Below are 8,321 nucleotides of genomic sequence, written 5' to 3'. Positions count from 1 at the left end.
GATAGCTTTAATATTGGAAGGAGTTCAGTTATGAAAATATGTCTTTGGCTAATATCAAAAAACATTTGAATATTGAGCACAAAATATTTTATTTATAGAACATGAAGACTATACACTTGACAAATATATATAGAATTCTCTGTTGTCATTTTGTCTGCTTGTCTATGAATAACTAAACTTAAAGGAAATGACCCCATTCCTTATAAGACTGAAGGCTTTAGGTGTCTTGATAAGTATGTTGAAATTGCTATGAATTATGAATAATTGTAGAACTTTTATATTTGATTTTACATTGATTAAAAAACTTCAAATTAAAGAAATATATTTTCCTTGCTTTTAAGAAACTATTTTCAAATATTCTGTTCAATAAAATATAACATGCAGGGATTCTATTTAGATAGCTGTGTTTTTTATATTTCACTTTTATTTTTTATTTAACATTGGTTTGTGACATTATATAGGTTTCAGGTATACAGACTTTTATATCAACATTTGTATATACTATTCTCATTACCAAAAAATGATTACTCTACAGTTGGCCCCTTTTATCCAATTTACCCACCCCACTTCCCCATTCCTGTTTGGTAACCACTGTTTTCTTCATGTAGTCTAAGTTTGTTTTTGTTTGTTTTTGTTAGTTCATTTGTTTATCAAATATGAGTGAAATCATATGGCATTTGTCTTTCTCCATCTGATTCATTTCCCTTAGCATAACACACTTTAAGTCCATCCCATATTGTTGCAAATGATAGAATTTCATTTTTTTTAATGCTAGCTGAATGGTATTCCATTATGTGTATTGTATATGCCAAATCTTCTGTCTCCATCTAACACACTTACATTGTTTCCAACTCTTGATGCTGCAATGAATGTAGGGATACATATATTTCTTTAATCTAATGTTTTGGGTTTTGTTTTGTTGTTTTTGTTTGTCTTTCTGTTAAATACTTAGTAGTGGGAGAACTGGATCATATGGTATTTCTTTTAACTTTTGGAGGAATATACATACTGTTTTCCATAATAACTGTACCAGTGTACATCCCCACCAATAGTGTGTGAGGGTTCTTTTCTCTTTGCATCCTTGCCAGCATTTGTTGTTTCTTGTCATTTTGATCAAAGTCATTCTCATGAGTATGAGGCAATATCTCATTGTTTTGAATTCTATTGCCTTAATAAAAATGGATGCTGAACTTCTTTTCATGTTTCTACTGACCATCTGTAATTCCTCTTGAAGAAGAATCTATTCAGATCCTCTGCCCATTTATTATTTGGTTTGCTTTGTTGTTGTTGATGATGAAAATGAGTTTTATTCACTCTATGTATTTTATGTTAACCCTTTACCAGATATATACTTTAAAAATATCTTTTCCCATTCATTAAATTGCCTTGTCATTTTAATAATGACTTCTTTCACTATACAGAAACTTTTTAATTTGATGTAATCCCATATGTTTACTTTTGCTTTTGTTTCTTTAGCCACTGAATTGTAATCACAAAGACAAGACTAAGGCTAATGTCAAAGAGCTTGTCACCTGTATTTTCTTCTATGTACTTTATGGTTTCAGGTATTATAGTTAAGTCTTTAGCCCATTTTGAGTTAATTTTTGTGTATGCTGTATTACAGTGGTCTAGTTTCATTCCTTTGCATGTGATCATTTTACCTAAAGCAATATACGGATTCAATGCAATCCCTATTAAAATCCCAATGACATTCTTCAAAGAAATAGAGCCAAAATATCGTAACTTATGTGTAACTTAAAAAAACTTGAATATTTTTAACAAATCCTGAAGGGGGGGACAAAAATGGAGGTATCAGATTCCCCAACTTCAAACTAGAAAGTGATAATAGTCAAAATAGTATGATATTGTGGGAAAGGAAGACACACAGACCAGTAAGACAGAATAGAACTCAGAAATAAACCCCCACATATATGGAGAATGAATTTATGACAAAGGAGATAAGAGCATAAAATGAAGTAAGGGCAATCTCTTCATAATGGTGCTGAGAAACTGGACTGCCACATGCAAATGAATGAAACTGGGTCACTATCTTACTCTATGCATTTTTTTGTGTACTAATAATTACAGTAAACCTATAGTAATATCCTGATGATGGTTTTCTTTTTACTTAATTTCCTTAAAGGCATTTTCTTATACATCAAATGAAAATAAAATAAATGCTCTGTTATGCCACATTAGTATCTGTAACATAACTATTGCCAAATTCTTTGACACAATCAATATTAAAGCATGTGCATTATTTTTAAAGATATTTTCTAGCATTTTTCCTTGTTATTTACCTAACTATTGAGTGTCTAACAATTTTTTTTAATTGAGTAACTTTTGGTTTATGACATTGCTTGTTTTTTTGAGGTATAGAATCTCCCCATTCTTGTGTTGTTCCCATACCACACCCACCACCAAAGCATTCATAGCCCACCACCGTGGTCCATTGAGCTCCCTCCTCACATTTTTCTCACCCCTTTCCTTCTCTCATCTCTCCATTTGTGGAAGCCTCAGTTCTATAGTCAGATTTCTAAGGTTTGTTACTAGTTTGTCTTTATCTTACCCTTTGTTTTGTTTCTCTATATGCACATATAAAAGACACTATCTGGTATTTTTCTTTGTATTTTTCTGGTATTTTCCTGACTGATTTTGCTTGACATAATTCCCTTCAGCTCCATTCAGCTTGGCACTGGATTGTGACAATAGCCTCTTTCATTTCTTGTGATAGTTCCAGCTGAATAGAATGCCTTTGTTAGAGTCCCATCTGTTTTGTTCCTAGTTGACACTCCATTTGGTTAACCATCTTCACCTCATGAGTCAGATCTCCTGGCTGCTACAATAATTTCATTTACCTGTAGCTTGACATTTAAGTACTTAAATGGACTTTATTTGGATCCAGTGATCCCCATTGCTATTAGTCAAGTAGTAACATCCTCTTCTCCCATCAGTCCTCGGTTATAGAAGAAGGCCACCACTGAACCTTTAGTGACACTGATGATTTTGGTAAGTGGTGTATGTTTCAGGTGTTCCCAATGGAACATCATAATATAGTGCTGGTGTTCCTAGCCTTACAAAGTATATTCACTTTAGCATGCCATTTTCTATGGGTTTTTCAATCCCTTGGTCTACTGTCCACTGTGGGATTTTGGTATTTCATCTTGGCACACTGCTCAAGGAGTCATCTCTGTAGTGAGTATGCAGAATCACCCAATGTCCTCACCTTTTAAATCCATGTAAGGGCCGGACTGGCCACAGTGTAGGACTGGACGCGGTGCAGGTTTTCTGATCCCATGCAGACCGGGTAAAGGAGGAGTCAGAGTCCTCAATGGTTTTTTTGCAGGTCTTTTATTGGGGTTCACCAGGCATATGGCAGGCAGGGGTGCTGGCTGGGGGGCTGGGAGGCTGGCAGGCCTCCCAGCCCCCAGCAAGTCTTCACTCTATTTGGGCTCTCTGGCGTTGGTTCTGCTGCTTCTCGGCTTTTCTTTCAGCTTCGGCTTTGGCTTTTACTGGTGCTGCTGGCGTCCCCCCGTGACACCGCCCTTAAAAGCACAGTCTTAACTCAGCTGAATCCCATCTACCTATGCCCACACCCTATTCCAGGTGCCCGCCATCAGGCATGCATTCAGGATAAGGATCCATCATCTATCCTGATGGCGAAAGGGCAGAAAAGCCTGACATTTTCTTTACCCTACAATCCAGTATCACCAAAATGTTTCTAAGTCAATAAACTCCCCTGACCAATCTTCTCTTCTTCCTTAGTTAAGTTCTCTCATATTTCAAACCAGCAGGTTTTCCTCTATACTTCCAATACACACTGAATCAGGCTTGCAGCTTCATTAGGATCTTAGGCTTTATTAGCACCAGCATATCTCTGGCTGAGTGTTGTTGTGACTTAACCCTAATTATATGACTGAGGATCATTCCAAAGCTAAAGGCCAATCCTGAAGGAGGGCACATGATGTCTGTGAGCAGGGGACTCCACATTGCCTTCAAGCAAGAGGAGTGGGCAGGCAAACCCTTAAGAAAAAAGTGGCCCACTTCTGCATTTCCAGAAATGCAGAAAGTTCAGAAGAGTGTGAGGATCAAGATGTTCAGAATCATCCACTCATATATTCTAATTCAAAGTCAGGACTCCATTTTTTTTCCAGCCAGACCCTCTTTTTGTCACAAATGACCTGCCTTAATTGGGCTTTGAACCTTATCTGGAGTTCTACCATTTCATAAATGCCTGGTTCTAACTTCCTTTGCCTTCCTGTGCAGGAAAGTACTTTTTTTTTTTTTTTTTTAATATCAGGAGTCTGTTGGCTTTCATGTTTCAATTACGCTCAGCTTTTCATGATCTTTTTCTGGTATACTAGTCAGCTTAGCAAGCCATCCATTCCCATTGTCCTTATAGTTGCTTTCCCCAGTATGTCTCAAATACCTGATATTTTAAGCCAGTCAATGCATAATCCCCTCCCCCAGTGGAATATTGCCATGATTCACCAGTGGAGAGGCTTTAATAATGGTAATTCACCTTATACCAGGGAAGTCTGTGTTCCACTTACCAATAACAAGGCCCTCAATGCCACCTGGGCTCAATGATTTCTCAAGTCCCAATTTACACCTTCTTTCTCAGACATCCCTCCAATTCGAGCTGGCATAAGTTATTTATTTTTCTGATTTTTAGACAAGTAATTTCTTGGCAGTATTTTTTTATTGAGGTAATGTTTGTTTATAACACTGCATATAATTCAGAGGCACCCCTTCAATGTTACCAAACCACATTACCACACCAACCCAGCGCCAAAGCACCAGTAATCAGGTGTAGGTTCATTCCTGCAAAAGCAGATGCTTAAATAAAATTTGTTGTACAAGCTAGTTGTTAGGCATTAATACCTGTGGAAAGAAGGCACCTAATCCTGCCTTTATTTAAAATTTTGATACTTTATTCATCATCACTCCTCATCTAGTCCCTTTCCTGGAGAAACAAAACCAAATTTGGCAGAGGGAAAAGTAGAACGGTAAGGCCTTGATAATACACTCCTGCACCAATCAGTCATAAGTATCTGCTGGCCCGAGAAGGGCATGCTCTTGGCCTAGGTAATGCTCTGCAGCTGAAGGACACTCAAAAAGCTGCGGGCTCTCTCCTCAATACATTCTGGGTAGCCACAACAGCAGGTCCTTCTGTGAACGCCAATTCTGGCGTCTTTTGTTTACTATCATTTTAAATGGGTAAAATTAGATATAGAAACGTTTAGGGGGTAAGGAGGAAAAAGAACTCTACAACGATTTTTTTGTGGTAGAGGATGGATAGGGGCGTATGGATAAAAGCGCTATAATATGAAAGTTCCTGGGCATAGGAGGGGAAACTGCACTTCCCAAACCCATTGTAGTCAGAGCTCCCTGACGACTTCCGATAAAAAAAAAAATGTGAGAACACGTGAAGGATGTTGCTTCCAGCAGTGACAATAGTGCTTCACTATTGAAGATGTCACTCCCAGCAGTAAAAAAAAATTCTAGCATCATCCAGTCTCAGTCACAGCAACAGAGGGACCACATAGTCTATTGTAGGGTAAGTAAAAATGATTATCAGGTTTTTCTGCCCTCCAGCCCTTAGGATAGATGACAGAACCCTGCCATCCTGAATGCATGCCTGATGGCGGGCACCTGGAGTAGGGTGTGGGCCTGCCTAAGTGGATACACCTGTGCTGAGAGACTGGGCTTATAAGGGTGGCATCTAGGGGAGGCCAGTAGAGTAGAGAAGCAGAGAGAACGTGAGCGAACGAGAGGCGGAAAGAAAGGCAAAGACCACCAGAGAAGGCGGGAGAGCCCAGAAAGCACCCCTGCCAGCAGTGTACCTGGTAAATCCCAATAGAAGCCTGCAAAAGCCACTGAGGGCTCCTGGACTCCTCCTACACCCGTCTGGTCGAATCATAGAGAACCTGCTCCGTCCCTTCCTGCCGTTACATCTAGCCACAACAGAGTGGAGCCTCCAGCATCCTTGAGGTAAGTGTTTAAATATGTTTATAACTCAGATGTTTAAGGTGAAATATAAATCTTTTACCGGTCATAGGCATGTAGATGGAAGCTATATGATAGCTAAATATCAACTAAGGAGTGAAGACATAGCTCTGAAGAGCTCCAACATTTAAAACTCAGAGGATCCTGAAAATGGAGGCTAAGAGAGAAATATTCTAATTTAGAATTTAACAATAGTTCACCTATCTTAATGCTTTTGAATACTGTATGAAATTACTTAACCCACCCTTAAAATGTAAGGTAATTTATGGGCCTCCCCAGTGGCGCAGCGGTTGAGCGCTGGGTTGCGAAGCTGCCCGCAGCCTCTGCAGCGCCAGTTCAATCCCCAGCTGCTCCCCGGCCACCAGAGGAGGGTCCCACATGGCGCGCAGACCTCTCCTGCCGCCCGCTGCTCTCCTCAGCAGTGTACTTCGGTCCTTCTGCCTGCTCTGCTCCCCGCTCTGGCTCTAGTGAATTCTCTCACCCTCCCGCGCTTCTGACTGTACCCAGTGCATGTATAAACAAAAAAACGAACAAACAAACAAATAAATAAATAAAAAACAGGCCTCTATAAAAAAAAAAATGTAAGGTAATTTGGAGGCAAGGACCTTGTTTTCTTGTTTATTCCCATATGCTCAGTATACAATGATTGACATGTGATTGCTCTTTAATATTTGTTGAAGTGTTGAATTATGAAGACAGGTTGCCATGTTTGGGGGAGAGGATGAAATCTGTGGTGTTATGAAATGATGAGAAACTCAAAGAAAATGTAGTCAACTATTAAGGACTGGTGCAGTAAAGTTAAGAGAAAAAAATGCAAGTTTGCCTTAACAGTTGGGAAGTCATAAGTGACCTTTGCTAGGAGTTTCAGTGGAAAAGTGGGAGCAAATTCCATATTGGGCTGAAGAGAGAACACAAACAGGGGTTACACATATTCAAGGAGGACAATTATGAATGAAAGGAGCAAGATAAATAACTGGAAGGTGATGTTTGTTTCATGGATTTTTTTTTTAATTTAAATATCACTGAAGGTACAGCTGTTGTGGGTGATAACTAATAAGGCAACAATCCTGGGAAGGAGCAAGAGCACAGGTGGCAGGATAGTCCATAATAGAATATAGAGCTGTAGTAGCTATGAAAGAAGGAAAGAGGATAGAGAGGGACTGTAGATTTATGTAAGGTTGAATGTTGACTGGCAGGAGGTGGTGTAGTAGCAGTCTAGGTCAGCAGAGTGAGAAACAATAGAGGTTTGAGGTCATTGGAAAGAAATAAGAATTTGATTTTCTTTAAAGAAATGGAAAATGGACTGACTAGTGAAACATAGAAATTCAGGAAATTTTAAGGTCATTTTAAGTTTGTTGGCTGTAAACTGATATCAAACATCCCCTTCCAGTTATTTATCTCTCTCCTTTCATTCATAATTGTCCTTCTTGAATATGTGTAACCCCTGTTTGTGTTCTCACCTACCATTCTCTCTTCAGCCCAATTCAATCTGGAATTTGCTCCCACTTTTCCACTGAGTTTGATGATTCTTAACTGCATGGAGTCATCCATGTGCAACCATAGAGAAACTTAGGGTTGCTGTTTTGGTCAGCAGTTGCACTTACAGGAAAATGCACAAGAAAGTTTGGGAGAAAGGAGAACATGGGAAAAAATGATGAGAAACTCAAAATCTAAACTAAAAGAAAATACAGGGAACATCTGGCTCATAAAATAGAATAAATGAGCAAATGAGTTGGAAAATAAAGATAGGATTTCTTAGGCAGGGAAGGTTAAAAAAAAAAAATGGGAAGTGGATCAGACAAGGTAGTACCTGAAGAAGAGATTTAAGAGGTGGGGCAGGTTCGTGAGGTTCCATGTATGGTGAGAATTTGGTGAAGGTGGCCAAGAGAAGGTACCAGCGAGAAAACATGAAGGAGACAGGAGGCCAACATTTCATTCAAACCTTCTGTGGTCTCTTAATTTCCCTTTGCTTTAATCAGAACTGAAGACTTTTGAGAGGATTTTTTTTTTTTAATGAGGAAAATGAAGTGAAAAGGGTTTTAATGTCTCACTCAAAGTGAGGAGTCAAAATTAGAAGGGGAAAAAAATTTCATATTTTCTTACTCCTAGTATGATGTTTTTTTTCTCTCCTTTTAATTGAAGTAGTAGTATATTATTCTGTTTTAAACTCATACCTTCATAATATTATAATACCTTCATAAATATTAATATGATTAGTTACATATAGAATGTGTGTTGCTTGTACATATGGTAATAAATATTTTATTTAAAGAAGCCATCTACTGAAATATTCAGAGGTACATTTTTGTAGG

Source organism: Talpa europaea, assembly GCF_964194135.1.
Source record: "Talpa europaea genome assembly, chromosome: 1".
Lineage (NCBI taxonomy): Eukaryota > Metazoa > Chordata > Mammalia > Eulipotyphla > Talpidae > Talpa > Talpa europaea.
This window is presented reverse-complemented; position numbering follows the sequence as displayed.